At 43.9% G+C, this 15,173-nt stretch overlaps 1 protein-coding gene and 1 non-coding gene across 2 annotated transcripts in view; one reads left to right on the forward strand and one right to left on the reverse strand.

Annotated features, from left to right (window-relative positions):
• Nucleotides 1-15,173, reverse strand: part of TMCO4 (transmembrane and coiled-coil domains 4) — a 125,753-nt gene that overhangs the window by 47,844 nt on the left and 62,736 nt on the right. The window lies entirely within an intron of this gene.
• On the forward strand, nucleotides 2,394-2,531 carry LOC119929234. Its single transcript, XR_005451367.1, has one exon. It is a non-coding gene; the product is annotated as a small nucleolar RNA SNORA7 (small nucleolar RNA).

Genomic DNA, 15,173 nt, shown 5'->3' on the forward strand with positions numbered 1-15,173 from the left:
AACTCTGGTACAGTTTGGCAACAGATAGAGATGATCCCTTCCCAGCAACGGGCTCACAGTCTAGAAGGGGGAGACAGACAACAAAACCAAACAAGTAGACAGGCATCAATAGATAAATAGAATTATAGATATATACACATCATTAATAAAATAAATTGAATAATAAATATGTACAAAGATAAACAAGTGCTGTGGGGCGGGGAAGGGGGTAGAGCAGAGGGATAGAGTAGGGGCGACAAGGAGGGGAGGAGGAGCAGTGATTATGACTTGATACCTGTTATGACTTGACAGTGATTATGATTATGATTATGACTTGACACTGTTCAGCGCTTAGAACAGTGCTTTGCACGTAGTAAGTGCTTAATAAACGCCATTATTATTATTATTACTGAACTCTTCCAAGAGCTTAGCACAGTGCTCTGCACACAGTTAAATGCTCCCTAAATAACATCGATGCTGCTGCTGAGGAAAGAAAACACAGTGGGAAATAGATATGGTCTCTGACACTCCAACCCAGGCTGACTCCTCACCAGTTGTCCTAGGAGAGTGTGTGTTTATATGAGAGTGAGAGTGTGTGAGTATATGAGTGGGTTTCTCTTCTCCCTGAGTCTCTTTCTGTTTCTCTCCTGCCTTCTTCTCCGTGTCCTAATCATGGCCTACTGCCCTGCCCCCACAAAAAATAATAATGTTGGTATCTGCTAAGCGCTTACTATGTGTAAAGCACTGTTCTAAGAGCTGGGGTAGATACAAGGTAATCAGGTTGTCCCACGAGGGGCTCACAGTCTTCATCCCCATTTTACAGATGAGGGAACTGAGGCCCAGAGAAGTGAAGTGACTTGCCCAACGTCACACAGCTGACAAGTGGCGGAGCTGGGATTTGAACCCATGACCTCTGACTCCAAAGCCCGTGCTCTTTCCATTGAGCCACGCTGCTTCTCTAATAGACACTATATAGACACTATAGCTGCAAGAACATAACTAGGACCATCTTCATTTCATTTCCTTTCTTTCTGAACAATGAAATTTACAGAGAAGCAGCGTGGCTCAATGGAAAGAGCCCGGGCTTTGGAGTCAGAGGTCATGGGTTCAAATCCCTGCTCCTCCACTTGTTAGCTGTGTGACTTTGGGCAAGTCACTTAACTTCCCTGGGCCTCAGTTACCTCATCTGTAAAATGGGGATTAAGACTGTGAGCCCCCTTGGGACAACCTGATCACCTTGTAACCTCCCCAGTGCTTAGAACAGTGCTTTGCACATAGTAAACACTTAATAAATGCCATTATTATTATTATTACAGAGAACACACGCAAAATCTGCAGGCTTTTCAAAGCGCTGCCCAAATATGAAGCGGTTCTTCCACAAGGAAAGAATTTGACACGTCCACTTCAAGAGCTGGTGAGTGTCAGTGAAAGACATTTTGTCAATTCACGATGGGAGTGGTATTGACCTGTGGGACTTTTTTCATCTGTAATGTTGGAGGTTCTCTTCGGGTAGGTCAACTGTGCTGACAAATTAAAGGTTCAATTAATGACTTTGCATTTATGTGACCCGGGAGCTACTGATCCTGCCACAGAATGCAAGCGACCGTGGAGTAACCGCTATAAGGTGGTGATATTTTTACATGGTGCCGGTCTGCATAAACCACCCCATGCCATGGCTTGGAAACAATTTAGCTTGGACTTTTTGATCCCTCTTTTGTTCTGCTTTTGGAGGTATTGGAACTCTTTAAGGTTAAGAGTACTCTATTAAATTCCTTAGGTTTTTCCCTGAAAACACTCTAATGAGAACACATACAAGCCAAACGGGCATTCAAAGGTCAATGCCTGTTACTCAAACTAGGTTTTTTCCCCCACTCAAATGCCAAATTACCAATTAAAAACTTGCCACCGCTTCTTCAACGGAAGGGCAACCAAAATGATTAGGGGATGGAGAGAGGCTTCTGTTCAAGGCTGGAAAATTCAGTCTGGAGAGATGCAGGTTGGGTGGGGAAAATGATTCATTCATTCAGTCAGTCATATTTATTGAGTGCTTACTGTGTGCAGAACACTGTACTAAGTGCTTGGGAAGTACAAGTTGGCAACATATAGAGACGGTCCCTCCCCAACAACGGGCTCACAGTCTAGAAGGGGGAGACGGACAACAAAACATGTAGACAAGTGTCAAAATCGTCAGAATAGAATTAAAGCTATATGCACATCATTAACAAAATAGATCGAATAGGAAATATGTACAAGTAAAATAAATAGAGTAATAAATCTGTACAAATATATATACAAGTGCTGTGGGGAGGGAAAGGAGGTGGGAAGGAGGAGGTAGACTGTGGGCCCCTTGTGGAGTTAGCACCATGCTTGACACCTAGAAAGCGCTTAATAAATTGCATAGTAACAATTGGAGAACCCTCTCAGGATCACACCTGGAGAGTTTCCAGTACTCTCCCATTCTCGGCTATGGGAGGGAGAGTCAAGGAGAGGCCTACTCATTCCATTCCTAGCTTGGGCAGTGGCTAGTGAGTGGAAGGCAACCTGCTACAAGTCAAAACTCATCCGTGCAGGGCAGCAGCATCAGGGGCGAGAGTGGAGGGTGGAGACTCGTTTACTGTGCGGAAGGAGGCAATGGTTTACAACTTCTGGATTTTTACTAGGAAAACTCTATGGGTATACTACTAGAACAATTGCAAATGGAAGTGGGGCATCCTGGAAGAAATGTGTCTACGGCATCGCAATGGGTCAGACACGGCTCGACGGCATAAGACAACAACAAAAACAATTGGAGAAACCCCTATTTTAGCCCTCAGATCATTTATACAAATCTACTATGTACGTAGCCAAAATATAATTCTTCTTTAATGGAAACACATTTCACAGGGAAGCCTTCTTAGTAAGTCTTTTGGGCCTGACTTCTGACAGAGTTAAAGGTAGACATGCTCCTTCAGTGCAGAGTCAATGATTCTGTCAATACCACTTCTGAGAGAGATGGGAGACTTTATCGGATCACTAACACAGAAAGCGGCAAGGGCTGGGGGAAATGTGTTTACTCTTTTAAGTTAAAGATGGAAATTAATGTGGCGATTGAAAAACCTAATTAATTTGGGGATTGACAGCCCCAAATCTAAGCCAAGACAAAGGGCAAGCACCAACTTGACAATAGCTTGCAGTATAGGCAAGAGTCAGTCTATTTCTTAGCACTTGTCAGGTTTGATCGGCTGAAAGCATACATTGGCCTCATGCTATGTTAAATTTCCCAATTCATAATAATGGCTGTGGTATTTATTAAGTACCCTGTGCCAAGCCCTATACTAAGTGCTTAGTATAATATAATAATGACAGTATAATAATGACAGCATTTGTTAAGTGCTTACTATGTGCAAAGTACTGTTCAAGGTGCTGGGGAGGTTACAAGGTGATCAGGTTGTCCCACATAGGGCTCACAGTCTTAATCCCCATTTTACAGATGAGGTAACAGGCACAGAGAAGTTAAGTGACTTGCCCAGAGTCACAGAGCTGACAAGCGGCAGAGCCGGAATTAGAACCCATGACCTCTGACTCCCAAGCCTGGGCTCTTTCCACTAAGCCATGACTGCAAGATAGTCAGGTACAGTCCCTGTCCCACATGGAGCACGCAGTGTAGCGGGGAGAGGGGAACACATATTGAATCCCCATTTTACAGAAGAGGAAACTGAGGAGAGAAGTCAAGCAACTTGCCCAAGGTCACCCGGTAGGCAAGCGGCAGAACCAGAATTAGACTCCAAGTCCATCAACTATCAGGCCCGTGCTCTTTTCCTACGGCCATGCTGATTCTCCACTTTTCTAGCACGTAAGAGCTATCTAACTGTTCAAGACAAAGGGAACAAAATCCAAAAGGCCTTCTGAAGTTTGTGCACTATTGTTGTAGGGGAGGGGGCCCTCCCAAATGTCCCCCATGCCGAATATTATGGAAGCCCTTCACAAAGCTGACATTCTAGAGGCAACTCAGACAGACGTATCATTCTGGATTCCTTTTCCCTCCCTTCTTCTAAGCATACCCAACGCCTATATTTGTCGAGTGAGTGTGGAATTTGAGGCCTTACGGAGTAATCTAAGAAGTTGTCCAAGTATTTGAGTTGTGGCCTCTGGTCTTTCAATCAATCAGTCGCATTTATTGAGCGCTTACTGGGGGCAGAGCACTGACTAAGCATTTGGGAGGGTACAATAGAACAATAAACAGACATATTCCCTGCCCACAACGATCTTACAGTCTAGAGGGAGTTTGTCGAGGAAGTTTGGAATCTGAGGCCTCTATGGAGTAATCTAAGAAGCTGTCCAAGTATTTGTGTTGTGGCCACTGGTCTTTCAATTAATCAATCAATCCATCCATGAATAGTATTTATTGAGTGCTTACTGGAGGCAGAGCACTGTACTAAGCGTTTGGTAGAGGTCAATATAGCAGAGTTGGTAGACACGTTCCCTGCCCACAATGAGCTTAGACCCCCTAACTGGAAATTCATTCAATCCTATTTATTGAGCGCTTACTGTGTGCAGAGCACTGTACTAAGCGCTTGGGAAGTACAAGTTGGCAACATATAGAGACGGTCTCTACCCAACAGCGGGCTCACAGTCTAGAAGAAATGGAAACACAAGGATCATCCCTTGCTCCAAGACCTTCTCATTTAAAAGTAAAGTTTCCTGAGGCTCTCTTCCTCATCAATGGTCCTACTATGTGAGGAGCACTTTCTTGAGTGCTTGAAAAAGTACATCAGAAATAATAATAACTGTGATATTTGTTAAGCACTTACTATATGCCACGCACTGTTTTAAGCACTGGGATAGATACAAGATATTCAGATTGGACATAGTCCCTGTCCCACATAAAACTCACAGTCTTAATCTCATTGTACAGATGGGGTAACCTGAGGCACAGAGAAGTGACATGACTTGCCTAAGGTCACACAGAGCCAGGATTTAGAACTCAAGTCCATCTTACTCCCAGGCCCATGTTCTATCCATTAGGCCATGCTGCTTCTCAGAAACAAAAGGCATGGTCCCCTCTGCCCTCAAAGCAGCTTGCAATCTTAATGAGGAAGATATGCAAGACAGAAATTATTTACAGATCATGGCACCAAAAGGAACAGTAAGGATATATAACTGGTAGAGGTAAGAATATGAAAAGATGAAATGGAAAAATAAGATTTTGACTACACATATATAGATAAGAGCCTAGGAAGGGTATGAATCCATCTGCTGGACTGGAAAGTTCTTGAGGGTAGGAATCTACTAACTCTACCGAACTGTAATAGTGGTATTTGTTCATTTATTCAATCGTATTTATTGAGCGCTTACTGTGTGCAGAGCACTGTACTAAGTGCTGGGGTAGATACAGGAAAATCGGGTGAAACACAGCCCAATTGTACTCTTCTAAGGGCTTAGAATTGTGCTCCTCACACAGTTATTGCTCAATAAAACCTTTTTTTAATGAAATTTAAATGTTAACTATATACCAAGCACTTTACTAAGCACTGAGACAGATACAAGCTAATCTGGTTGGACACCATCCATATCCTGCCGGGGGCTCACAGTCTTAATCCCTCTTTTACAGATGAGGAAACTGAGGCCCTGAGAAGTGAAGTAACCTGCCCAAGGTCACACAGCAGACAAGTGGCAGAGCCAGGATTAGAACCCAGGCCTTCTGTCTCCCAAGCCTGTGCTCTTTTCACTTGGCCACACTTCTTCCCTAACTGCTGATTGACGTGAGGCTATTGGTGACTCTGAGTCTGCAGGTTAATGGCTGTTAATTGACTGAAGGGGAGGGCTTTGCTCTGATGACATAAAGCAGGAGGGAGTCCAGGTGACTTTCATGGAGAAGCAGTGTGGCTTAGCGGAAAGAGCACAGGCCTGGGAATCAGGGAACCTGGGTTCTAATCCTGGCGCTGCTACGTCTCTGCCGTGTGACCTTAGGCAAGTCACTTCACTTTTCTCTGCCTCTGAGTTCCCTCTTCTGCAAAATGGGGATTCAATACCTGTTCTCCTTCCTACTTAGGCTGTGATTAACTTGGATCTCCCCCAGGGGCTTAGTACAGTACTTTGTCCACAGTAAGTTCTTAACAAATACCACAGTCTTTATTATTACTATTATTATTTATGGGGAAGGGCCCAGACACGAGAGATCAGAGGAGTAAGGAAAGGTGGTTGGAGAAAAGAAAATAAAGGGGCATAGGGGAGGAAGGGAAGATGACAAAACCGGGATTGAAACAAAAAGCTATTTGGATTTGCTCGTGAAAGGTTTTAAGGGGGAGAGCAATATCATCAAAGTAATGGGTGAGAAATAGCCCTAGCAGCAGTAAAATTTTCAATTAAATTAATTGCAGAGGAGACTGGAAGGCTGAGGAGCAGATTACAGTAATCCAAAAGTGAAATGACCAGAATCCCAAGACTGTGATTCTTTTTTAACAATATAGCTGGTTCATTCAGCTTTTAGTTGATACATTAACTGCCAATGTTCATCTTTAATATTGCATGCTGAATAATGCAAAGTTACTTTCAAAGAAAGCAGGAAGAATCAGGAACACAGAATGTTCATTAGGACTCTCCATTTGGGTTCCAAACCCTGTTGGTTAGCCTAGGGTTTGGATTAACTCAGTTTGTTTTGGAACAAAATGGGGTGGGTGGGTGCTCGTGGCGTATTTTGCAGAATAGCAGATTCGGTGATTTGGTTGCCAGTGACATTGTAAAGAGAAGCTGTTTCTACAGCTGTTAATGCATTTGTCCAATGTAACTATCATTTTATGCTAGGCAAGTAGTAAAGACAATTTATGTATTTCATTTTACTGGCACTGTTCCCCACTATGGAGGATAAAATTGTAAAAAAAAATAGATGGGGGTGGGTATATTTCCACTTACAAAATTAATTTATGCCTACAAAACTGACTTCTCAAACATAAATGCTGTTAAAGGGCAGCCTGGTGGAAAGAACACGGACCTCGGAATCGAAGGATCTGGGTTCTAATACTGCCTCCTCCCCTTTCCTGCGGCGTGACCTTGGGCAAATCACTTCATCTCTCTGTGCCTCAGTTTCTTCATCTGTAAAATGGGGATTCAATACCAGATCTCCCTCCTACTTAGATTGTGAGCCCCATGTGGGACCTGATTATTTTGTATCTACCCCAGAGCTTACTACAGTGCCTGGCCCATAGTAAGTGTTTAACAAATACCACAATTATTGTTGGGACCTGGGTTCTAATCCTGGGTCCACCACGTGCCTGCTGTGTGATTTAAAGTCACTTAACTTCTATGTGTCTCAGTTTCTTCAACTGTAAAATGGGGGTTAAATACTTGTTCTCTCCCCTTGCTTAGACTGTAAGCTCCTTGTGGGACAGCTACTGTGTCCAACCTGGTTATCTTGTATCTACCCCAGTGCTTGGCATGTAGTAAATGCCTAACAAATACCATTATAAACTGATGGATCAAAAAAAAAAGTGCAGATCAGTTTCAAATCCCTCTGTTTTCATTTTATTGCTAGCAGATGACAAGAAAAGCCATAGTGTCTTTGGGAAGCCTGGCTCTCTGCCTGGCTCTAATCTCGGTTCTACCGCTGATTCACTTTGTAAACTTGAGGAGGGCACCTGTCAACCCTGGGCCTCGATTTCCCCCACAGAAACTGGAGATGATAATCTCTATTTCCTCACGACCTCACTGAGAAAGTGTGCGCTGTGCTTCCAGCTTCCCAGGAGAAAGGGGATCAAGAAATGAAAGATGATTGTCATTATAGAGTTTGGTTGCCTTTTTCCTCCCATCTTTCCTTTGGTTGATGGAAAAACCAGGCCCGGGACTTGAGCTTGGAAGGGAATCATAGCTGTTGCTTGAGGGGTGGGGTCTAAATGAGGAGTTCAGTTGGAATGCCAAACTCGGCCCTTCTTAAAATGCCAGGTGCCCAAATTTGGTTTTCACAATAATAAGAAGAATAATAATAGTGGTATTTTTAAAGCGCTTGCTATGTTTCAGGCACTGTACTAAGTTGGGTTGGACAGTCCCTGTTCCACATGGGGCTCACACTCTTATCCCCATACTGCAGATGAGGGAACTGAGGCCCAGAGAAGTGAAGTGACTTGCCCAAGGCTACCCAGCAGACAAAGTGGCGGAGCCGGGATTAGAACCATGACCTTCTGACTCCAGGCCCGTGCTCTATCCACTATGCCTGCTGCTTCCCCAGTGTTTTCATCATCATTACCATCATCAATGGTATTTAATGAGCACCTACTGTGAGCTGTGAGCAAGTACCCTACTAAGCACTTGGGAGAGTATACTACAGCAGAGTCGGTAAACACGTTCGCAGCTCACAATCATCAATCGTATTTATCATCATCAATCGTATTTATTGAGCACTTACTGTGTGCAGAGCAATGTACTAAGTGCTTGGGAAGTACAAATTGGCAACATATAGAGACAGTCCCTACGCAACAGTGGGCAGAGAGCTAGAGGGGGAGACAAACATTAATATAAAAATACTTTATAATATACGATTTACAAATACATATATAAGTGCCTTGGGTTGAAGGCTGGGAGAATATTAAGTACATAGATGATGCGGAAGGGAAAAGAGAATGAAAATCAAACCGACTCACAAGAGCAGCTCGAATGGGAGAATTTGGAAGACAGAATTGGTCAGCATCTCTGAATTTATTAGGGTTGCTTTCTAGTCTTGGATTTTGCAGGCACAGTGGCAATGCCCAGCACTTGGTACAGTGTTCCAGCACTTAGAACAGTGTTTGGCACATAGTAAGCACTTAACACATACTACCATTATTATTCAGCACAGCCAGGGGTGGCCTTGCTCGCTCATCACTGTAGGTTTGGAATTGTGTACTGCACCTACACCTTATGTTACTAATAATGGTGGCAATGGACAAGGACAACCCAGAGGGCCTGGGTTCTAATCCTGGCTCCACCACTTGTCTGCCGTGTGATCTTAGGCGAATCACTTCACTTCTCTGCCTTAGCTACCTCATCTGCAAAATGAGGATTAAGACTGTAAGCCCTATGTGAGGCAAAGGATGGTGTCCACCCCGATTATCTTGTAACTACCCCAGCGCTTAGTACGGTGCTTGGCACAAAGTAAGCACATAACAAATACCATTAAACCCCCCCCCCCCCAAACATTGCATGTCAGCCCTAGGGCAGATACAATAAAGTAGGTCAGATCTAGCCCCTGTCTTGCATGGAGTTCACAGTCTAAAAGGGAGGGGAAGCAGATGTTTTAGCTGCATTTGACGGATGAGGTAACTGAGGTACAGAGAAATAAAGTGACTTGCCCAAGATCCCACAGCAGGCAAGTGACAAAGCCTAGATCCTTTGACTCCCAGGCTTTTGCTCTTTCCACTAGGCCATGGTGTTTCTAACATACCTGAGATGGTAAGCTCACTGTAGGCAAGGAACATGTCTACCAACTTGGCTGTATTGTACTCTCCCAAGCACTTAGAACAGTGCTTTCCCCATAGAGAGTACTCAATAAATACCACTGAATGATACGAGGTATCTTTCACTTTCAAAGCTGAAGCTACAGGAGGTAAGATCCTCTCCCTATGCCCTAATAAATGGATGAAGTTTAGTTGGTTTCTTTTTGTTTCCTTTGCTTACATAATGACATAAACCTCATATTTATTTGTTTTGTTGCCTAGCTGAGAATCCCCTTTCGGCATCCATGGCCCAGGGTTCAGAGGAATTTGCTTATGTTAGCAAGTAAGAGGAGGATTTAGGACAAAAGGGAAAATCATGGAAAATTCCTCCTTTCGCTTGGAGACACAGTGCAAAAATTCCCTGGAATGGATTGACTGTGCTTTGTAGAATTGGTCCCTTAAGGCTCTGAGTCTATCCATTTTTGGGAGCGGAAAAACAGATCAAACCAAATGTTCGGCAGCTCTGACACTGCTCGCTGGAGACTCCATTCCCAGAGAACACCAATCTCATCCCATCATCATCACGCTTAGTACAGTGCTGTGCATGCAGTAAGCACTCAATAAATATGATTGAATGAATGAATGAATCCCAGTTCTGCCTTGTCTGCTGTGTGACCTTGGGCAAGTCACTTCACTTCTCTGTGCCTCAGTTACATCTTCTTTAACATGGGGATTAAAACTGTGACAGGGACAGTTGTCCCCTAAACTGTAAAATGGAGAGTTTATGCCTGTTCTCCCTCCTACTTAGACTGTCAGCCCCAATGTGGGACAGGGACTCTGTCTGACCTGGTTATCATATATCTACCTCAGTGCTTAGAACCGGGCTTGACATAGAGTAAGCACTTAATAAATGCTAGAAGAAAATGGCCCTAACTAGCTAAGGAATAGATATAAATCTATTGCTAATCTATTGTACAGACTTGGTCTGCTCAGGAGGTGAAGTGTCAGGCAGTGGTAAAAATATCCACCACATCAGAAGAGCAAATACCTGAATTATTCTCTGTCCCGAGTGGTCTTTTGTTGTGGGCAGGGAATGTGTCCAGTAACTCTGTTGTACTATCTGAAGTACTTAGTATAGTACTCTGCACATTGTAAGTGCTCAATACCAATGATTGATTGATTTGCCCCATAAGAAAAAGGTTTATCACACAGACCCAGGTTGAGAATTTACTTCTCTATGCCTCTGTTTCTGTACCCTTAGGTATGGGCTCATGGGAGTAAAGGAGAGAATAATAATAACGGCATAGTGGATATAGCACAGGCCCAGGAGTCAGAAGGTCATGGTTTCTAATCCCAGCTCCGCCGCTTGTCCGCTGTGTGACCTTGGCAAGTCATTTCACTTCTCTGGGCCTCAGTTATCTCACTGGCAAATTGGGGATTGAGACTGTGAGCTCCACGTAGGACAGGGACTGTGTCCAAACTGATTATCTTGTATCCACCCCAGTGCTTAGTACAGTTTCTAGCACATAGTAAGTGCTTAACAAATACCATAAAAAAAAATAAAAAAGGGGGGGGGGCTGCAGGCTTATCCAATAAAGTTGTCAAGGCAACTTCAGCTGTTTATGACATCACTTGGTAGGAGGGAAGAGGAAGCCATAAATACAGTAATTCAACAAACTACCTCTCCATAGGGAGGTAGGTAAAATTTGCAGGTGGTTTTGATGGATTATGTTCTGTTGGAGATTTATGCTTGGTTTATAGCTACATTTTACTTCAAGAGAAGAATGGGCCATTGAAAACAATTAGAGGATTTAAATGCATTGGAGTAATTCTTTTTTATTTCCCAACTCAGATAATAGCTTTCCCGCATTTAGGAAACCATTCTCTCAAAAAAGCAGATTAATTGTGTGTTAAACAAGCGGCCCTGTTTGAACCTCAAAATATAAAATGGATCAAAGGCCTGAATTAGTTAAGAAACAGCAGTGAGAGGAGAATAGTGAGTAATCCATTCATAGAACTACTGTTTATTATGGCTTTAAAATGTCTATTATACAAGTGCCCGTGGATTTCCTTGGAGGGTGAGGAAGGGGTTGCTAGGTTAGCCTGAGTTGAAACAGGGCAAGTGGCAAACCTAGTGGAAAAGATGGAAAAGACCATGGGCCTGGGACTCTGAGGACTGGGGTTCTAATCCTGGCTCTGCCACTAGTATGCTGTATAACCTGGGCAAGTCACTTCTCTTTGCCTCAGTTCCCTCATCTTGAAAATGGTGATTAAGACTGTGAGCACCAAGTGGGACAGAGACTGTGTCCAACCTGATTGCTTTTTCACGGTAATTCATTCAATCGTATTTATTGAGTACTTACTGTGTGCAGAGCCCTATATTAAGTGCTTCTTCAGGCTCATGTCTCCTCCTGCCTTCAGGACATCTCCATCTGTTTGTCTGCCCGCCATCTAAAACTCAGTATGTCCAAGACTGAATTCTTTATCTTCCCTCCCAAACTCTGCCCTCTCGCTGACTTTCCCATCACTGTAGACGGCACTACCATCCTTCCCGTCTCACAGCCCGCAACCTTGGTGTCATCCTCAACTCTGCTCTCTCATTCACTCCTCACATCCAATCTGTCACCAAAACCTGTTGGTCTCACCTCTGCAACATCGCCAAGATCCACCCTTTCCTCTCCATCCAAACCACTACCCTGCTGGTTCAATCTCTCATCCTATCCCGACAGGATTACTGCATCAGCCTCCTCTCTGATCTCTCATCCTCCTGTATCTCCCCACTTCAGTCTATAGTTCACGCTGCTGCCCGGATCATCTCTGTGCAGAAACGCTCTGGGCATGTTACTCCCCTCCTCAAAAATCTCCAGTGGCTACTAGTCATCAGGCAAAAACTCCTCACTCTCGGCTTCAAGGCTGTCCATCACCTCGCCCCCTTCTACCTCACCTCCCTTCTTTCCTTCTACAGCCCAGACCGCACCCTCCGCTCCTCTGCCGCTAACCTCCTCACTGTGCCTCGTTCTCACCCGTCCCGCCATCGACCCCCGGCCCACGTCCTCCCCCTGGCCTGGAATGCCCTCCCTCCACACATCTGCCAAGCTAGCTCTAATCCTCCCTTCAAAGCCCTACTGAGAACTCACCTCCTCCAGGAGGCCTTCCCACAGAGCCCCCTCCTTCCTCTCCCCCTCCCTATCCCCCCTGCCCTACCTCCTTCCCCTCCCTACAGCACCTGTATATATGTTTGTACAGATTTATTACTCTATTTATTTTACTTGTACATATTTACTATTCTATTTATTTTGTTAATGATGTGAATTTAGCTTTACTTCTATTTATTCTGATGACTTGACACCTGTCCACATGTTGTGTTGTCTGTCTCCCCCTTCTAGACTGTGAGCCCGTTGTTGGGTAGGGACCGCCTCTATATGTTGCCAACTTGTACTTCCCAAGCGCTTAGTACAGTGCTCTGCACATAGTAAGTACTCAATAAATATGGTTGAATGAATGAATGAATACAATATAACCATAAACAGACACATCCCCTGCCCACAATGAGCTTACAGCCTATGGTATTATGGAATTTAAGTGCTTACTATATACCAGGCACTATACTAAGTGCTGGGGTAAATACAAGTTAATTAGGTTTGATTCAGACCATGCCCCACATGGTGCCCACAGTCTTAATCCCCATTTTACAGATGTGTAATTGAGGCAACAAAACAAAACAGAACAAAACTAAAAAGGGCTTAGCTGACGGAGAACGAAGGGATTTGTTTAAGGTCACACATTAAGCAAGTAGCAGAACTGGGATTAGAAAGCCGGTCCTCTGACATCCAGTCTGAAGCTTTATCCATTAGGCTATGCTAATTATCTTGTATTTACTTTAGCGCTTAGTATAGTGTTTGGCACAGAGTAAGTGCTTTGTGGCCGAGTGACTAGAGCATGGGCCTGGGAACCCCTCTAGACTGTAAACTCATTATGGGTGGGGAATGTGTCTGTTTATTATTGTATTGCATTCTCCCGAGCACGTAGTATAGTGCTTCTCACCTATTGCAGTAATTAGATGAGTTACAGTATTGCAGAGTAACATTCTACACTGTGAGGAGTAAGCAATGAAAAAGCTGTGAGCTCTGACAGTGGCTAGGAGAGGGACATGTGAAAGGGAAAGGGGGATTTGGGTCAGAATACTGCTTCCATTGCCCTTCCACACTCCCCTTTTGACTGTACGTTGCAAATGATCATCAATAATAAGTGTGGTGTTTGTTAAGCGCTTGCTATATAGTCTCTCCTATGAATCAATGCCTAACTGTGGCAGTAGAGTTTGTGTCTGCTAATGAGGTTTAGAGCTATGTCATTGAGAGAGATTCTCTCCTCAGGGTTATCCATAATGGAAAAGTCTAAGCTGAAGCACTAAGTTGATTCACCTGATTGCCCACCTGAGCTGGGCAGCAGCAGCATGGGAAAGAGTCAAAGGTGGATGGATGATCAAGGAATCAAATGTTGATCCAAGACAATGGCAGAGACTTGAGTTTTTACTGTGTGGGAGAAGGAAATGGCAAACCACTTCAGAATTTTTTTACCAGGAAAAACTCTATGGAAATGTCCACAGAGTAGCTATGACTTGGAAATGACTCGACGGCATTTGAAGAACTATGCCAAGCACTGTACTAAATGCTACGGTCATACAAGATAATCAAGTGCAACCCTATCCCACGTAGGACCCACAATCTTAGTGGTAGGGAGAGCGGGTATCTAGACCCCATTTTACAGAAGAGAATTCTGAAAAGTTAAATGACTTGTCCAAGGTCAACAGCAGGTGTGTTCCCCTGACTCTGAAGCCTGTGGAGAAGGAAATGGTAAACCACTTCCAAATTTTTTTACCAGGAAAAACTCTATGGAAATGTCCACAGAGTAGCTATGACTTGGAAATGACTCGACGACATTTGAAGAACTATGCCAAGCACTGTACTAAATGCTAGGGTCATACAAGGTAATCAAGTGCAACCCTGTCCCATATAGGACCCACAGTCTTAGTGGCAGGGAGAGCGGGTATCTATACCCCATTTTACAGAAGAGAATTCTGAAAAGTTAAATGACTTGTTCAAGGTCAACAGCAGGTGTGTTCCCCTGACTCTGAAGCCTGTGGAGAAGGAAATGGTAAACCACTTCCGAATTTTTTTACCAGGAAAAACTCTATGGAAATGTCCATAGAGTAGCTATGACTCAGAAATGACTCGACGGCATTTGAAGAACTATGCCTAGCACTGTACTAAATGCTAGGGTCATACAAGACAATCAAGTGCAACCCTGTCCCATGTAGGATCCACAATCTTAGTGGCAGGCGGAGCGGGTATCTAGACCCCATTTTACAGAAGAGGATTCTGAAAAGTTAAATGACTTGCCCAGGGTCAACAGCAGGTGTGTTCCCCTGACTCTGAAGCCTGTGCTGAAAATGATCACATGTAGTAACCAGAGTCAGTAATTTCAACCACCCCTGCTTTCCTCACCACCTCTTTTTTTTTCAATGGGATTTGTTAATCAATCAATCAATCGTATTTATTGAGCGCTTACTGTGTGTCAGACCCTGGACTAAGTGCTGGGTAGATAAAAGCTACTAAGCGCTTTGGAAAGTCCACTACAACAGAGTTGGTAGACACATTCCTTGCCCACAAAGAGATTACAATCTAGAGGTGAAAAGAAAGTCTCTCTGTACATCGCAAATATATTTACTCCAGTCCCCCATCTTCTAGTTACTCATTTGACCAATTTAACCCACTCCGACGTGATTCCAAAGGATACCACCCCAAGTGGTAA

The sequence above is a fragment of the Tachyglossus aculeatus genome, chromosome 5 (assembly GCF_015852505.1).
Source record: "Tachyglossus aculeatus isolate mTacAcu1 chromosome 5, mTacAcu1.pri, whole genome shotgun sequence".
In the NCBI taxonomy this organism is placed as follows: domain Eukaryota; kingdom Metazoa; phylum Chordata; class Mammalia; order Monotremata; family Tachyglossidae; genus Tachyglossus; species Tachyglossus aculeatus.